The sequence below is a fragment of the Canis lupus genome, chromosome X (assembly GCF_003254725.2).
Source record: "Canis lupus dingo isolate Sandy chromosome X, ASM325472v2, whole genome shotgun sequence".
Lineage (NCBI taxonomy): Eukaryota > Metazoa > Chordata > Mammalia > Carnivora > Canidae > Canis > Canis lupus.
In genome coordinates, this window is record NC_064281.1 from 23,628,094 (window position 1) to 23,648,187 (window position 20,094).

Genomic DNA, 20,094 nt, shown 5'->3' on the forward strand with positions numbered 1-20,094 from the left:
CAGCTCAGCCAGGGGTCACATCTTCTCAGCGACCTCCTCTAACAATTTTCAGCCCAAGACAAAATCCCAGAGGGGGCAGTCTCTCTAGGGTTTTGTTACTTCTCAGTTAATTCAATGAGATGTCTATAAATATAGCACTTAAGAATAATATTAATTAATTTTCATCACAATTTCATGTATATATTTATGTTACGTACACATAATCTGCATTTCTAAAATGTATAATGCACTTCTATAAGCATGCTGCAGTATAGATATAGTTAGACCTAATTTTAAACTTTTCATAAATCCCACAGTATTAGTAGGGAACAACATAAACTATGGGGTTACAGGAGCACTCTTAATCTGGTCGCAGTACAATCACTAACCTTAAATTATTACCGTCCACTTCTTCATCCAAGATGCAAAAACTCTTCCATCTAGGTCTAGGGCAAAAGGGTCATTTCCCAAAATCTATTTCTGTGCACATGACCCAGGTTAGGAAAAAGGAAGCAGAGAGCAGAGACTGCAAGATCTAAATGCTCTGAAGAAACATTGCTTCTCTTGCTGGGTGAAATTTTACCAATGCCGTTTATTAGCAAGTTCGATAAGTCTTGATAAACTGTGGGATGAAACTTTTGAAGTAAAAAAGTAAAAAAAAAAGTTTCTGCTGGCTTTAATAATTACTAAAATTAAAAGGGTGAGCAGCATTACAGCTTGTTACAGGAAGGCTTTATGGAAACTGTGATTCTAAAAGGATACCTCTGACTCACTAGAATCATTCCAGGCATATAGAGCAAAATGAGGAGGGAAGAAAAAAATCTACCCAGGAAAGGTATTAAGAAAAGAAATCTGTTTAGTCACAGGGAGAGAAGGGGGAGGGAAGTAGCAGGGGCCCAAAGGAAGCAAGGGAAGAAATAGAAATGGGACGAAGGGATTAAGGGGTTGGGAGGTGAGGACAGGTCTGGATTAGTTTGAAAGGCGCTGAGACCAGGTTAAGTGATTTACGAAAGGTCCCCTACTGAGTCACTGGCAGCTCTGCTTCCATCCCTCCTATTTTGGGTTTCCTCTTTAGTTCCTTGTCTCTACACAGAAATAGACATTCTATGTGATTTTCTCTCATTGCAAATCTTTTATACTTTAACTCAGAAAGCCGTGTTTAGAGGACTGTGTAGGTGGTTGTTTTTAATGTTGAATTTTTTCCCCTTCTTTGGGAAAACTGCTGGTATAGAAAGCTTCCTTGACTCAGTATTGAGACAAATAAAAGACAAATGTGTTATTCTACTGAGACTGTTGAAATGAAAGTTTGCTTTGAAGTAGGGTACTAGAATACATATGAGAGAATGCTGTTCTTGTCATAAAAACTGTCAGCTGAGCTTTCTTTGCCATGTCAGAGAGAATGACAATCTAACAGGGCCAAAGTCAGACTGAGGGAATAGATTTTCTTTTCTTTAATCACTAACTCAACCTATGACCAGAAGAAGACAATATTAGAGATAGAAAGTAAATTCAAAATCTGGAGAATATGGCCAATAATCACAAAATCAATGTAAATGGATTTCAAGAATTAAAATTGTTACTGTCTATTGACAGGAATATTAAAAGTATTAGTGACTATTCATAAGTATTTTTGAACAAATCATTGACTTAGTTCTATAATTTTGACATCATAAATTTGATTTAACAGAAAGTTTTCTATCTTTAGAAGGCAACAGCTTAAATCCATCCATCTGGAGTCTGGTGTTTGAAACAGTTATTTCTAGAAATCTCTGATGATACAAATCAAAACAATTTATAATACAAAACCTTAAAATGCAACAACAAATACATTTTTAAATTTTTCTCTTGAATTAATTTGCCTTTAATTTCATATCTTATTGGCTTGGATTTTTAACACCATGTCTATTTTTTTTAATGTGAATGAGCCTAATGCACAATGTTCAAAGAAAAGTATTAAATTTAAAATGAAGAGAAACCTGAAGAGATATTCTCTTAGTCAATAACTATTTCTAGGGCCATATTTCAGCCATTAATGTTAAATTTAAGTGAAAACTTGTTTTTTGTAAATCTTTTGAAATAGTTTCATTAATTAAAGAATTTCCTCAGCTTCACTGAGATATTATTGACATTTGTTTAAGGTTTATAACATGATGATCTGATACACATATATTGCAAAATAATCACTACAATAAGGTAAGCTAACACCTCTATGCCCTCACATAATAATGTTTTTGTTATTGTTGTCACAACATTTAAGATTTACTCTCTTAAAAACCTTCAAGTATGTAATATAGTATTGTTAATTATAGTCACCATGCTGTACATTAAATTTCCCAGAACTTACTCATCTCATAGATGAAAGTTTGTACTCTTTGTCCAACATATCCCCTTCCCACAACTCCTCCAGCCTCTGGAAACCAGCATTCTAATCTCTATTTCTAGGAGTGGGGTTTTCTAGTTTCCACATAGAAGTAAGAATATATAGTATTCTCCATCTGAATTATTTCACTTAGTATAAGCCATGAATGTCTATCTTTTTTTCTCCATCCCTGCGTATTTTATTTATGTCAGCTAGATATTTACAGACATTTGCTAATATAGAAATACAATGGCCAGGCAGGCAGAGAGTTGATGCCATGCAACCCTTACTGCAAAGACCCTCCATGTCCTTGAGACTTGATCTCTTCCAAATGCTTTCTTTTTCTTTTTTTTCTTTTTTTTTAAATTTAAATTCAATTTGCCAACATATAGTATAACACTCAGTGCTCATCCCATCAAGTGCCAAATACTTTCTCTAAGGCTTTAAATAGTTTCAAACATTTCCACATGAAAACGATTTTGCACCACTTCTGTGCATGGAAATTGGGCTGAGCTCAGTATTGTACTTCGTGAAGTAGTCCTTTGGAGACACGACCAGACCATGACTTTTCCAGGTGCCCCAGTACACAGTCTCGATGGCGTTTATCATTTCCTGTTTGTCTTCCGTGGCCCAGTTGATCTTGTTGTTGTTACCAGTATCCAGGTCAATCATGATGTGCTTGTTCATTCTCGGCCATGCTGTACAGCACCTCATCCATCTTCATACACATGGGGTCCCAGTCGTGTCCAAAGCAGATGACCACCATGAGGTCCTCCTCTGAAAGTATGGCCTGATCCACTGACCAGCTGTTGTGCAGGTGCGGGAGCATGTTGCAAAAGGCAGGATTTCCTTCTTTTTTATGGCTGAGTAATATTTCATTGTATATATGTACCACACTTTCTTTATCCATTTATCCACCAGTGGACATTTAGGTTGTGTACATCTTAGCTATTGTGGATAATGCAGCAACAAACATGTGAGTATAGACCTCACTTCAAGATAATGATTCTATATCCTTTATGTATATGCCCAGGTGTGGAATAGCTGGATTGTATGGTAGATTTTCAATTTTTGAATTTTCGAGGAGCCTTCATACTATTTTCCACAGCAGCTGCACCAATTTACATCTCCACCAATAATGCACAGGGCTCCCTTTGTCTACGTCCTCACCAACGCTTGCTGTCTCTTGACTTTTTGATAATAGCCATTCTAACAGTTGTGAAGGAATAGCTTCTTGTGGTTTGATTTGCATTTTCCTAATGATTAATGATGCAGAACATCTTTTCATGTACCTATTGGTCATTTGTATGTCTTCTTTGGAAAAATGTCTATTCAAGCCCTCTGCCAATTTATTTAATTGGATTGTTTGGATTTTTACTATTGAGTCATATGAGTTCCTTATATATTTTGGATACTGACCCTTAAAGAGATATATGATTTGCAAATATCCTCTCTCATTTCATAAGTTGCTTTCTCACTCTGTTGATTGTTACTTATGCTGTGCAAAAGTTCTTTAATTTAAAGAATTAATATTGTGAAAATGTCAAGGTTACCCAGGGCAATTTACACGTTTAATGCAACCCCTATCAAAATACCATGGACTTTCTTCAGAGAGTTGGAACAAATTATCTTAAGATCTGTGTGGAGTCAGAAAAGACCCCAAATAGCCAGGGGAATATTGTAAAAGGAAACCAGAGGCAGGAGCCATCACAATGCCAGATTTCAGGTTGTACTACAAAGCTGCGGTCATCAAGACAGGGTGGTACTGGCACAAAAACAGACACATAGATCAATGGAACAGAATAGAGAACCCAGAAGTGGACCCTCAACTTTATGGTCAACTAATATTTGACAAAGGAGGAAAGACTATCCATTGGAAAAAGGACAGTCTCTTCAATAAATGGTGCTGGGAAAATTAGACATCTACATGCAGAAGAATGAAACTAGACCACTCTCTTTCACCATACACAAAGACAAACTCAAAATGGATGAAACATCTAAATGTGAGACAAGAATCCAACAAAATCCTAGAGGAGAACACAGGCAACTCCTTTTTTGAACTTGGCCACAGCAACTTCTTGCAAGATACATCCATGAAGGCAAGAGAAACAAAAGCAAAAATGAATTATTGGGACTTCATCAAGATAAGAAGCTTCTGCACAGCAAAAGATACAGTCAACAAAACTAAAAGACAACGTACAGAATGGGAGAAGATATTTGCAAATGACCTATCAGAGAAAGGGCTAGTATCCAAGATCTATAAAGAACTTATTAAACTCAACAGCAAAGAAACAATCCAATCATGAAATGGGCAAAAGACATGAACAGAAATCTCACAGAGGAAGACATAGACATGGCCAACAAGCACATGAGTAAATGCTCCGCATCACTGGCCATCAGGGAAATACAAATCAAAACCACAATGAGATACCACCTCACACTAGTAAGAATGGGGAAAACTAACAAGACAGGAAACAACTAATGTTGGAGAAGATGTGGAGAAAGGGGAACCCTCTTGCAGTGTTGGTGGGAATGTGAACTGGTGCAGCCACTCTGGAAAACTGTGTGGAGGTCCCTTAAAGAGTTAAAAATAGATCTGCCCTACGACCCAGAAATTGCACTGCTGGGGATTTACCCCAAAGATACAGATGCAGTGAAACGCTGGGACACCTGCACCCTGATGTTTATAGCAGCAATGTCCACAATAGCCAAACTGTGGAAGGAGCCTCGGTATCCATCGAAAGATGAATGGATAAAGAAGCTGTGGTCTATGTATACAATGGAATATTACTCAGCCATTAGAAACGACAAATATCCACCATTTGCTTCGACATGGATGGAACTGGAGGGTATTATGCCGAGTGAAATAAGTCAATAGGAAAAGGACAAACATTATATGGTCTTATTCATTTGGGGAATATAAAAAATAGTGAAAGGGAATAAAAGGGAAAGGAGAAAAAATGAGTGGGAAATATCAGAAATGGAGAAAGAACATGAGAGACTCTTAACTCTGGGAAATGAACTAGGGGTGGTAGAAAGGGAGGTGGGGAGGGGGTGGGGGTGACTGGGTGATGGGCACTGAGGGGGCACTTGATGGGATGAGCACTGGGTGTTATTCTGTATGTTGGCAAATTGAACACCAAGAAAAAATAAATTTATTTAAAAAAATTAAAGCAGTCTTACTTATCTATTGTTGTCTTTCCTGCTTGTGCTTTTGGTGTAATATCCAAAAAAAGTTATTGCTGAAACGAATGTCAAAGAGATTTCTTCTAGTAATTTTATTGTTGCTAGTCTCACATCTGAGACCTGCCTTTAATCCCTCTGAGGTTATTTTAGTGAGATTGTAAAACAGGGCTTCAATTTCATTCTTTTGCATGTGGTTATCCAGTTTTCCCTCCTTTCCCCATTGAGTATTCTTGGCTCTCTTGTTAATAATTAGTTGGCTGTATATGTATGAGTTTAATTCTGAGTCCCCAATTCAGTGCCACTGGTCTATATGTCTGTCTTTATGCCAGTACCATATTATTTCTATTATTATAGCTTTGTAGTATAGTTTGAAATCTGAACACGTAATACCTTCACCTAGTTCTTCTTCAGGACTGTTTTGGCTATCTGGCGTCTTTTGTGACTCCACACAAATTTTAGGCTTTTTTTCTATTTCTGTGAAAAATGCCATTGGAATTTTGATAGAGATAACATTAAACATTTAGATGGTTTTGGGTAGTACAGACATTTCTAAATTCTTCTAATCTATAAGCTTCCAATCCATGAACTTGAGATATCTTTCATTCATTTGTATCTTCTTCATTTGATTCCATCAATGTCTAGTAATCATCAGAGTACGGAATTTTACCTCCTAGGTTAAGTTTATTCTGAAGTATTTTACTGTTTCTGATACTTTTATAAATGGGATTATTTTCTTTCTTTTTCAGATAGGTCGTTGTTAGTGTATAAACCACAATTGGTTTTTATATGTTGAGTTTTGTATACTGCAACTCTACTGAATTTATTAGTTGTAAAAGTTTTTTAGTAGAGTCTTTAAGTATTTTATATATATAAAATTGTATAATCTCCAAACAAAGAAAATTTTACTTATTCCTTGCTGATTTGGATGTCTTTTATTTCTTTTTCTTGCCTAATTGCTTTAGGTAAGGGTTCCAATACTATGTTGGATAGAATGGTGAGTGGATACTCTTGTCCTGCTCCTGATACTAATAAGCAAGCTTTCAACCTTTCACTGTGAAGTATGAGTTAGCTGTGGGTTTTAGATATATGGCCTTTATTATGTTAATGTATGTTCTTTCTCTACCCAATTTTTTGAGAGTTTTTTTTTTTATCATGAAAGGATATTAAATTTGGTCAAATTATTTTCCTGCACCTAGTGAGATGACCACGTGATTTTTATCCACCATTCTTTTTTAAGTGTTGATTTGCATATGCTGAATCATCCTTGCATCCCAAGAATAAATTCCACCTGATAATGGCATATGATCATTTTAATGTGTTCTTGAACTCAGTTTGCTAAAGTTCTTTTTTCAGATTTTATTTTTAAGTAACCTCTACACCCAACATCGGGCTCAAACTCATAAACCCAAGATCAAGAGTCACACACTCCACTGACTGAGCCAGCCATGTGCCCCAATTTGCTAGTATTTTTTATGAGAAATTTGCATCTATATTAATCAGAGATATTGGCCTTTGGTTTTCTTTTCTGATAGTGTCTTTATCTGGCTTTGGTACCAGGGGAACATGGCCTCATAAAATGAATTTGGGAGTATTCATTTTCAGTAGAGTTTGAGAAGGATTAGTGTTAGTTCTTCTTTAAATGTTTGGTGGAATTCACCAGTGAAATAATTGGTCCTGGGTTTTTTTTCTTGGGAGGTTTTTGATTATTGATTCAATCTCCTTACTTATTATTTGAACCTATCTTTTCTACCCTTCTCAATATAACTTTTCTAATTTCTGTACTTTCCCAGGTGCTATAATCCCTTGCATGGAATTATTTGATTTTGTGAAGGTATTTTTGAGTGTGGATAATTGCTCCAATTGATGTTTCTTGTGAGAATGAGTTTGACAAGCATTAGTAATGCATATGCTGCCATTTTGCTGACATTGACCCCCCCCCAAAAAAACTTTCCTTATTAATAGGTTATTAGAAGAAAGCTCATTGACTACATATCCAGTGTTGAAATTCTGGAAGGAAAAACACACAGGTCTCTGGTTGCCAAGCCAACTCACAATACTTGTCCTTCATGCCAGAGATGCTGAAGTACAGAAAATAACAAAAGAACTGCTTCTGGTAGTTCCTTTTGTATAAACATGCAGAATCAAAAGATGTGTTTAACAGATTTTTTTTTAAAAAAATCAATACTTTAGAGCATAAAAAAGGAAATACTAAAGATAATTGCCTGATATTCATATTAAGAAGTGCCCAGCAAAGATATCCCATATGATTCCCACAGACCTGAATCACATTAGGCTTGGATTCCTGGTGGCTGCATAGACCCTCCATTAGGACTCTCTTTGGTTGCTCCAAAGATATTTCCATTTCTACAGGTCATGGCTTAAGTTTATTCCCTCCTCCCTACCTAGAGCTCTCAATGTGTATTTTACTGAGGCCCATATATTTTCTGAGAGAAAGAAAGTGAAACAAGTATTCTGTGTATTGCTGTTGGTTGGTTATGCTCTAAAATCCATAGCATCCAGACACTTCAGGGATTAATGATGCTTGAAGGCAGGAGTCAAAACCTCTTGGTTCTACTTCCAACCTCAGTATTAATTTAGCCCATATCTTTGGCATATCAGTTATGTTTTATTTCCTTATCTAGATTCAAGTATGTTCGTATCGCTTTAGTGTATCAGAAAATGTGGTGGAAAAGGAAAAAATGCAATATCTTGAATACTTAGAATTTCTCAGTAGAAAATTGATAGATAAGATTATCGTTTTTACTATTTTCATTAACAATATGTAAACATCTCCTCTAGAGAGTAGTGAGATATTGCCACAACCTGAAGAGAGAATCAACTATATAATTTTCTGGGTCTAGTGCAAAATGAAGATATGGGACCTCTTTTCAAAATCACCAATAATTCACAGACATCCAAGCCCAGGAAGTACAGAGAACCTCAAACAAGACGAACCCAAAAAGGTCCACACCAAGACACATAATAATTATAAAAGCCAAAATTAGATAAAGAGAGAGAATCTTTTTTTTTTTTTTTTATGGGTAAACTTTTTTTTTTTTTTATTGGTGTTCAATTTACTAACATACAGAATAACACCCAGTGCCCGTCACCCATTCACTCCCACCCCCCGCCCTCCTCCCCTTCTACCACCCCTAGTTCGTTTCCCAGAGTTAGCAGTCTTTACGTTCTGTCTCCCTTTCTGATATTTCCCACACATTTCTTCCCCCTTCCCTTATTTTCCCTTTCACTATTATTTATATTCCCCAAATGAATGAGAACATATAATGTTTGTCCTTCTCCGACTGACTTACTTCACTCAGCATAATACCCTCCAGTTCCATCCACGTTGAAGCAAATGGTGGGTATTTGTCATTTCTAATAGCTGAGTAATATTCCATTGTATACATAAACCACATCTTCTTTATCCATTCATCTTTCGTTGGACACCGAGGCTCCTTCCACAGTTTGGCTATAGTGGCCATTGCTGCTAGAAACATCGGGGTGCAGGTGTCCCGGCGTTTCATTGCATTTGTATCTTTGGGGTAAATCCCCAACAGTGCAATTGCTGGGTCGTAGGGCAGGTCTATTTTTAACTGTTTGAGGAACCTCCACACAGTTTTCCAGAGTGGCTGCACCAGTTCACATTCCCACCAACAGTGTAAGAGGGTTCCCTTTTCTCCGCATCCTCTCCAACATTTGTTGTTTCCTGCCTTGTTAATTTTCCCCATTCTCACTGGTGTGAGGTGGTATCTCATTGTGGTTTTGATTTGTATTCCCCTGATGGCAAGTGATGCAGAGCATTTTCTCATATGCATGTTGGCCATGTCTATGTCTTCCTCTGTGAGATTTCTGTTCATGTCTTTTGCCCATTTCATGATTGGATTGTTTGCTTCTTTGGTGTTGAGTTTAATAAGTTCTTTATAGATCTTGGAAACTCGCCCTTTATCTGATATGTCATTTGCAAATATCTTCTCCCATTCTGTAGGTTGTCTTTGAGTTTTGTTGACTGTATCCTTTGCTGTGCAAAAGCTTCTTATCTTGATGAAGTCCCAATAGTTCATTTTTGCTTTTGTTTCTTTTGCCTTTGTGGATGTATCTTGCAAGAAGTTACTATGGCCGAGTTCAAAAAGGGTGTTGCCTGTGTTCTAAGAGAGAGAATCTTAAAAGCAGCAAAAGAAAAGCAAAGACATATAAGGAAAATCCCTTAAGGCTATCAGCTGGTTTTTCAGCAGAAATTTTGCAGACCAGAAGATAGTGACCTAATATATTCAAAGTGCTGAGAGGAGAAAAGTTATCCTTGGTTATAAGTTTTTTTCTTATAATCAAGGATACTCTACCTAGGAAGACTATCATTCAGAACTGAAGGAGAAATAGTAACCTACATAAAAGTTAAGGGAGTTCATCACCACTAAACTAGCCTTATAAGAAATGTTAAAGGGAATTATTTAAGTAGAAAGTAAAGGTCACAACCTGAAGTGAAAAAATAGTGAAAGGAAAAAAAATTTCACTGGTAAAAGCAAACATACAGTAAAGGCAGCAGATTAATCACTTATAAAGCCAATGTGGAGGTTAAAATACAAAAGTTGTAAAGTCCAATCATATATACAAAACTCAGTCAGGAGCTACCTAAAATAAAAAGGTGTAAAAGATGATATCATATACATAAAACAGAGGGGGAAGTAAAATTGGAGTGTTTTTAGAATGTGTTTGAACTAAAGTGACCATCAACTTAATGTAGATTGCCATACACATAGGATGTATGGCATACATATTTGAACCCCATGGGAACAACCATATACCCAAAACCAATAATAGATCCACAAAAAATTAAGAGAAAGGAATATAAGCATAACACTAAATAAAGTCATCAAAACCACAAGGGAAGAGAAGAAAAAAGGAACATGGAAGAACTACAAAAACTACCAGAAAACAATTAGCAAAATGTTGATAAGTACATACCTATCAATAATTTAAATTTAAATCAACTAAATGCTCCAATCAAAACACAATCCTAAAAACTCCACAAAAAAACTGTTAGAACAAATAAATGACCTCAGTAAAGTTGCAGTACATAAAATTAATATACAGAAATCTGTTACATTTCTATACACTAATAACAAAGCAGCAGAAAGAGAAATTAAGAAAACCATCTCATTTACAATTGTACTAAAAAGAATAAAATACCTAAGAATAAACTTAAATAAGAAGGAGAAAGACCTACACTCTGAAAACTCTAAGACAACGATGAAAGAAATTGAAGACAACACAATCAAATGGAAAGCAATACCGTGCTCACGGAATGGAAGAATTACTATTGTTAAGATATCTATACCATCCAAAGCAATCTATAGATTGAATGCAATGCCTATCAAAATAGAAAATGATCCGAGGACATGAATAGATGTTTTCCTAAAGAAAACATACAGATGTCCAATAAGCACATGAAAAGATGCCCAACATTGTTAATCATCAGGGAAATAAAATCATCAGCTATCACCTCAAACCAGTCACAGTAACAAGACAAGAAATAACAGGTTCTGACAAGGATGTGTAGAAAAGGGATCTCTCATGCACTGTTGGTGGGAATGTAAATTGCTACAACCACTGTGGAAACCATATTGGAGTTCCTCAAAAAATTAAAAATAGAAATATCGTGGGATCTAGTAATTCTGTTACTGGGTATTTATCCAAAAAGAACAAAAACACTAATTCAAAAGGATATATGCATCCCTACATTTATTGCAGCATCATTTACAACAGCTAAATATGGAAGCAATCCAAATGTCCATTGATAGATGAATGGATACAGAAGAGGTGGTAAATACATAAATGGACTATTACTTAGCCATAAAAAGGATGAGATCTTGTCATTTGCAACAATGTGGATAGATTCAAAGTGTGTAACACTAGTTGAAATAAGTCAGATTGGACAGAGAAAGAGAAATACCATATGATTCCACTTATATGTGGAATCTAAAAAAATGATAAATTGTGATGCGGCTGTAATATGAAATACTATTTAGCAACAAAAATGAATAAACTACAGCTATATGCAACAACAACAAATATTAATAAGAATTCCAAGACAGTGACAACAGAGCATTTAGCATGTATGGGACTCTTTTGAACACAGGGCTTTGGGCAACTGCACAGTTTGCACACTCATGAAGCACACCCTGCCTAAAGCATGGGTCCTGGATGGAAAAAATCAGAAATAATAATTCTGAAAGTTTATAATCCTGAGTTTGAGCCTCATTTTATACAAGTGAGGGGCAAAGGTAAATCATTTAACAAACAAAACTGCTTTCCCCTTTAGTTTTTATCTTATGACTCCAGTAGGATGAGCCTCTCTGCCCTCACTATCAGTTCAGTCACAAACCATAAAACAAAGAAATTCTTTGTAGAAGAGAGAAATAAAGCACAAAGACGCTGTTTATGATGTAACTTCAATATTTATTTAGCTTTATGCCACTCTACAACTGTATGGACTACAAAAGAAGGCATCATCCTAAAGAATACTATGCTGGTTCAATTCTGTTTGCTGTGCTCCTTCCCAACCCAGGTTCCTTTTGCACCTTTGTCTTTCCTAGTCTGTCCACAAGAATGCTGATCCCCATGGATTATGTCGCTGGGACCCTTTAATCGTTAGCTTCCCACTGGTAGAATATTAGAGGTTGGGAGGAGAGGAAAATCTAGGTATTTCTTCCTTACTCCATCCAGCTGATTCTCTGGCAACAGCTGCAGCTCTCCCATCAGATAGCCCTCCCTCCATGATCCCAGTGTTCACAGGCCCTCTATTAGCTCCTCCAAGAAGGAAAACAATAATAATGAATTTCTGATGCTACTACACTTTGGATGCCTCAATATTTACTTTTAGTTTTGGTTCCCCCAAATCTGCTCATTCCTCAGTGAATTGTCCTCCTATTGAAGTATCTTAAACTTATTTTTTTTAAGATTTTATTTGTTTATTCATGAGAGACACAAAGCGAGAGCCAGAGACATAGGTAGAGGGAGAAGCAGACTCCCCATAGGAAGCCTGATGTGGGACTCAATATCTGGACCAGGATCATGCCCTGAACCAAAGGCAGATGCTCAACTGCTGTGCCACCCAGGCATCCCAGTATCTTAAACTTTTGGAGTGAAATCTGTTTCTCATGAGAATCTTGACTGACACATATGACTTAACCTAATATCCTACTTTAATGCTCTCACTCTTTTCTAGGGGAAGTGTCCATAGTTATCATCACAAAGAAATCTGTGAGCCCCACAATAGTTTAAAAATCACTGCTCTGCAAGTACATTGTCTGCTAAACATATCTCATTACTTGAGTAAGTTCTGTCTACTATTATTTCCAGTTGCCTTTTGAATTTCTAACTAGTCTCCAAAATAAGCCTAATTTGTTTGAAGAGAGAAACTTTCATACAACTATGCTATCTTTCTTCAGCTCTCCTGAACCCAGCAGCAAGCACAGTATTATAATAAAAAAAAGGCAAGTATCCATTAACCAATTGCTTGTGCAGGTATGGAATTTTGAAGAAAAAGTAGATCCCATAAATCAGAACTTTTCAAAGAAATTCACGTTTCATTTGTAAATCCTTCATAAAGTTAGGTTACATTTGACAGAGTGTGAGTCTACTTATTATCTTAGTTAGACAATACTTTAAGACAATGCAAGCTTCTCAAACTGATATAATCCTCATGAATGGGTTATAGCCAGAACCTTATGGATCAGAGTATATTTAACATAAACAGGAAATAGGGTGGAAGAAAGTAAAGAGTGTAAATATCTTGAGTGAAAATAAAAACAGGAAAAATGGGAGACATCAACTTTTTTAAAGTGGAAATAATCTTGATAAAAAAGAATTAAACAGGGCCGCCTGGGTAGCTCAGTGGCTGAGCATCTGCCTTTGGCTCAGGGCATGACCCTGGGGTCCTGGGGTCGAGTTCCACATCAGGTACCCCTCTGCCTATGTCTCTGCCTCTCTCCCTGGGTCTCTCATGAATGAATGAATGAATGAATGAATGAATAAATAAACAAATCTTTTTTAAAAAAAGAATAAAACATTAAAACTATACAGCATAAAAATATAATATTTGCCAGATCTCCATGATACAAAGAGGCATCAAAAAGGGTAGCAGAAGGATGTTGGGATGATAGTTGAGTAAGAGGACTCTGAGCTCATCACCCCACATTTTCAAGTAGATATCATCCATATCCAAGTAAATAAAGCAGAGAGTGATCCAAAGAGTGGATGAACAAACTCTACAACTAAATATAAAGAAGCTAGAACTGAAAGGTCAGGTAGGTCTAAAAGGCAGAGCAAGGCTGCCCACAGGACTGAGGGAGCTGCAGGTGTCAAGAGAACAGAGAAACAGGCCCTCTCATCAAGGAGCTCACATGGGGAAGACTAGTACACATACAATTTGACTTTAAAACCAGAAGGGCTGAATTCCATGAGTTTGTAAAATCAGGCTTTACAAATCTGCTTTGGTTATTTGGGATCTTTTATGATTCCATGCAAATTAGGATTGTTTGTTCTAGTTCTGTGAAAAATGCTGTTGGTATTTTTATAGGGATTGCATTTAATGTATAGATTGCTTTGGGTAGTGTAGACATTTTAACAATATTTGTTCTTCCAGTCCATGCACATGGAGTGTCTTTCCATTTCTTTGTGTCCTCTTCAATTTCTTTCATCAGTGTCTTACAGCGTTCAGATTACAGGTCTTTCACCTCTTGGGTTAGGTTTATTTCTAGGCGGTCCTGGCCAGGATCTGCTGAACAGGGGACAATGCACTGTGGGGCACTACAGGACCTCTTTATAAAGTTACTACTTTCAAAATCAGAAGATATAGCTGACTTTCTTAACACAGAGAGTGAGGCAAACAAATGAGGAGACAGAGAAATTTATCCAAAGTGAAAGAAGAGGACAAGGCCACAGTCAGAGATCTAAATGAAGCAGTTATAAGTAACATGCATGATAGAGAATTTAAAGCAATGATTATAAGGATACTCACCACTGAACTTGAGTAGAGAATTTAAAGCAATGATTATAAGGATACTCACCACTGAACTTGAGTAAGGAGTGGAAGACATGAGTGACACCCTTAACACAGAGACAAGGAATAGCATAGCAGAGATAAAGGGCTCAATAAATGAAATCAGAAACATGATTGATGGAATGAACAGCAGGATGGAAGAAGTAGAGGAATGGATTAGTGACCTAGAAGACAGCATAATGGAAAGCAATCAAACTGAACAAGAGAGAAAGGTACTATGCAAAATGAGAATAGGCTTGGGGAACTCAGTGACTCCATTAAATATAATAACATTTGTATTACAGGAGTTTTAGAAGAAGAGAGATAAAAGGAGATAGAAAATGTATTTGAAAAAAAAAAGAAAAGAAAATTTATTTGAAAAATAATAGCCAAAAACTTCCCTAGTCTGGGGAAGGAAACAGATATCCAGATCCAGAAGGCACAAAAAAACGCCAACAAAATCAACAAAAGCAGACCCACATAGAAACTTATTGCAATTAAATTTATAAAATATAATGATACAGAAAAAATCTAAAAGCAGCAAGACAAAAGAAGTCAGAAACTTAAATGAAAAACACATAAGGCTAGCAGATTTTTCAATAGAAACTTTGCAAGTCAGAAGGATGTGACATGACATATTCAAAGTACTAAAGGGGAAAAATCTGTAGCAAAGAATATTCTATCCAGCAAGGCTATAATCCAGAATAGAAGGAGAGTTTCTCTTTATCTCTTTTTATATGACAGATCATCTAAACAAAAACTAAAGGAGTTCATGACCACTAAACCAGCTCTTCAAGAAATAGTATAAGGGACTCTTTGAGTGGAAAGGAGAGACCAAAAGTAACAGTAGCAAAGAAACAAAAAAAGCAGTACAAATGAATATTTCTGTAAAAAAAAAAAACAGTCAAGTAACTAAAAAAAAAAAGTGTTATTAAATATAATCACATGTACCTAAAATGTGGGGAGGAGAGAAGAATGGGTTCAAACACAAAGAACCATAAATGTAATGTAGACTGCTATATGCAGAAGAGGTTATATACAAATCTAATGGTAACTATCTATAAAAAATCTTATATACATGCAAAGAATAAAGAGAAAGAAATTCAAATATATCACTAAAGAAAATTAGATAAATATGAAAGGAAGAAAGGAAGATAAGAAAGGATCAGAGAAAATCTTTAGAAACAACCACAAACTAAGTAATAAAATGGCAAAAAATACATATCTGTCAGTTATTGAAATGTAAATGTTCTAAGCATTCTGATTAAAGACATAGGGAATAGAATGGATCAAAAAATATAAACAAAAAAATAAAATTATATATATAAACAAGACCCATCAATATGTGGTCTATAAGAGACTCATTTTAAACCTGAAGACACCTACAGATTGATAAGGGTTGGAGAAACATCTGTCATATGCATGGGTATCAAAAGAAAGCTGGAGTAGCAGTACTTTTTTCCAAACAAAATAGACTTTAAAACAAAAACTGTAAAAAGAGACAACAAAGAAAACTATGTAATAATAAAAGGGTTTGTAATTGTAAATATTTATGCACCCAAAATAGGAGCACCCAAATACATAAAAAATTTAGTAACAAACATAAAAGAACTAATCAATAATAACACAATACACCACTTACATCAATGGACAGATTATCTAACAGAAAATCAACATGGAAATAGTGGCTTTGAATGACACACTGGACCAAATGGATTTAACAGATATATTCAGAACATTCCACCCTCTAGAATATATCACATACTAGCCCACAAACCAAACCTCAACAAATTCAAGATTTAGATCATACCATGCATATTATCTTACCACAGTTCTATGAAACTAGATGTCAACCACAAGAAAAAAACTGAAAATAGCAAAAATACATGGTGGTTAAACAACATGCTACTAAACAATGAATGGGTGAACAAGAAAATAAAAGAAAAATTTTAAAGTACATGAAAATAAAGCACAATCGTCGAAAACAGCAAACAAGAGAAACAGGCCCTCTCATCAAGTTGCTCACATGGGGAAGCAGTTCTAAGAGTGAAGTTTATAGCAATATAGGCATACCACAAGAACCAAGAAAAATTTCAAATAGACAACCTAACTTTGTACCTAAAGGAGCTAGAAAAATAACAACAAACAAGACTTAAAACCAGCAGAAGGAAGGAAATAATAAAGACCAGAGCAGAAACAAATGATACAGTTACTAAAAACAAAACAATACAACACAACAGATCAATGAAACTAGGAGCTGGTCCTTTGATAAATTCAATGAAATTGATGAACCTCTACCCAGACTTACCAAGGAGAAATTAGAAAGAACTCAAATAAAATCGCAAATGAGGAGAATTAACAATACCACAGAAATATAATCAGAAGAGAATATTATGAAAAACTATATGCCAACAAATTGGACAACCTAGAAGAAATGTGTAAGTTTCTAGAAACATATAAACTGCCAAAACTGAAACAGGAAGAAACAGAAAGTTTGAACAGACTGATAACCAGCAAAGAAATTGAGTCAACAATCAAAAAGCTCCCAACAAACAAAAGTGTAGAACCAGATGGCCTCATAGGCAAATCCTAACAAACATTTAAAGAAGACCTAATATTTAGTCTTCTCCAACTATTCCAAAATGTGAAAGATGAAGGAAAACTTACAAATTAATTCCATGAGGCCAGCATTACCCTGATACCAAAACCAGATGAAGACAGCACTAAAAAGAGAAAACTATAAGCCAATATCTCTGATAAACATTGATGCAAAAATTCTCAATAAAATGCTAGCAAAATGAATTCAACAATACATTAAAAACATTATTTACGATGATCAAGGACAACTTTTTCCTGTATTATAAGGAAATATTCACAAATCAATCAATGTGACACATCACATCCTTAGGAGAAAAGATGAGAACCATTTGATCATTTCAATAGACACCAAAAAAAGCATTTGGCAAAGTACAACATCCATTCATGATAAAAATTCTCAGCAAAGCAGGTTTAGAGGGAGCATGACTCAACATCATAAAGGCCATCTGTGAAAAACCACCAGCTAACATCATCCTCAATAGAGAAAAACTGAGAGCTTTTCCCCTAAGGCCAGGAACAAGACAGGGATGTCCATTCTCACAACTTTTATTCAACATATTACTGGAAGTCCTAGCCATAGCAATGAGACAACAAAAATAAATCCAAGCCAGTAAGGAAGAAGTACAACTTTCACTATTTGCAGATGACATGATACTCTATATAGAAAAGCTGAATGACTCCACCAAAAAAAATTGGTGAACTGATTCATGAATTCAGTAAAGTCACAGGATATAAACTCAATGTACAGAAATCTGTTGCATTTCTATACACTGATAATGAAGCAGAAGAAAGAGAAATTAAGAACACAGTCTCATTTACAATTGCACCAAAGATAATAATATACCTTAGGAATAAACCTAACCATAGAGGTTGAAAAACTTGTAATCTGAACACTGTAAAACACTGATGAAAGAAATTGAAGAGGACACAAAAAATGGAAAGACACTCCATGTTCACGGTTGGAAGCACAAATATTGTTAAAATGTCTATACTACCCAAAGTAATCTATGCATTTAATGCAATCCCTATCAAAGTACCAATAACATTTTTCACACAACTAGAACAAACAATCCTAATTTGCATGGAATCACAAAAGCCCTCAAATAAACAAAGCAATTTTGAAAAAGAAGAGCAAAGCTGGAAGCATCAACAATTCTGGACTTCAAGGTATATTACAAAGCTGTAGTGATCAACACACTATGGTACTGGCACAAAAATAGACTCATACATCCCTGGAACAGAATAGAAAACCCAGAAATGAACCCACAACTTTGTGGTCAATTAATCTTCAACAAATCAGGAAAGAATATCCAATGGACAAAGAACAGTCTCTTCAACAAATGGTGTTAGGAAAAGTGGACAGAAACACGCAATGTAAACTGTACCACTTTCCTACACCATACATACACAAAACTAAATTCAATATGGAAAAGACCGAAATGTGAGACCTGAAACCATAGAAATCCAAAAAGAGAACACAGGCAGTAACTTCTTTGACATTGGCCATAGCAACTTCTTTCCAAATCTGTCTTCTGAGGGAAGGGAAACAAAAGCAGAAATAAACTATGGGAACTGTGTCAAAATAAAAAGCTTCTGGAGAGCAAGGGAAACAAACACAACTAAATGGCAACCAATTGAATGGGAGAAGATATTTACAAATGATGTATCTGATAAAGGTTAATATCCAAAATACATAAAGAAAGTGTAAAATGCAACACTCAAAAAAGAAATAATCCAGTTTAAAAATGTGCAAAAGACATGAACTGACATTTCTCTAAAGAAGGCATAGAGAGGGCCAACAGACACATGAAAAGATGTTCATCATCGCTCATCATCAGGGAAATGCAAATCAAAACTACAATGAGATATCACTTCAAACCTATCAGAATGGCTCCCATCAATGACACCAAAAACAACAGGTGTTGGTGAGCATATGGAGAAAAAGGAGCAGCTGAGCACTTTTGGTGGGACTGCAATCTGGTGCAGGCACTGTGGAAAACACCACTGAGCTCCTTCAAAAAGTCGAAAATAGAACAACCCCACGATCCAGCAATCACAATACTAGGTATTTACCCAAAGAATACAAAAACACTGACTGCAAGGGATACATGCACCACTATGTTTACAGCAGTGTTATTTATAATAGCCAATATATGGAAGTAGCCCAAGTGTCCATCAATTGATGAATGGATAAAAAAATGATATATATATCATATATCAGCAATAAAAAAGAATGAAATCTACCCATTTATAATGAGATGAATGGAGCTAAAGAATATAATGCTAAGTGAAACAAGTCAGTCAGAGAAAGACAAATACCACATGATTTCCCTCATATGTGGGATTTAAGAAATAAAACAAAGAGAAAAAAGAGACAGAGAGGCAAACCAAGAAACAAACTCAATTATAGAGAATAAACTAATGGTTACCAGGGGGGTGGGAGCAGGTGGATGGGTCAAATGGGTGAAATAGATGATGGGGTTTAAAGAGGGCACTTGTGGAGATGAGCACAGGGTGATGTATGGAATGAAGAATCACTGCATTGTACACCTGAAACTAATACAACACTGTATGTAAATTAACTGGAATTAAAATAAAAACTTAAAAAATAAAACAACAAAGGATAACTGAAACAAAAAAAAACTAAAAATACAGCAACATATGTAACAAGCTAAGTATAAATTCTTTTAGTATACTCTAAATCAAAAAGAAGAGAAAAAGACGATAATAAAAAAATGGAAAAAAGAAATTGTCAGGTAAATCACAGGAAAAGAAAGACAAATTGTATAGGAAAACATGAAGAGATGCTTAACTTTTGTCAGTTTTACAAATGCAAATCACAACAAGCAGCATTTAAAAGTAATCAGATAACAAATCATTTTTTACATGTGTTTGATTTTTATTAAGCTTTTAAGTTTAATTCCATTATAGTTAA

General features: G+C 35.5%; 1 pseudogene; it reads right to left on the minus strand.

The window, feature by feature from the left end:
* Positions 1 to 2,791: 2,791 nt before the first annotated feature.
* Positions 2,792 to 3,167, minus strand: LOC112655332 (thioredoxin-like protein 4A; annotated as a pseudogene).
* Positions 3,168 to 20,094: the final 16,927 nt, after the last annotated feature.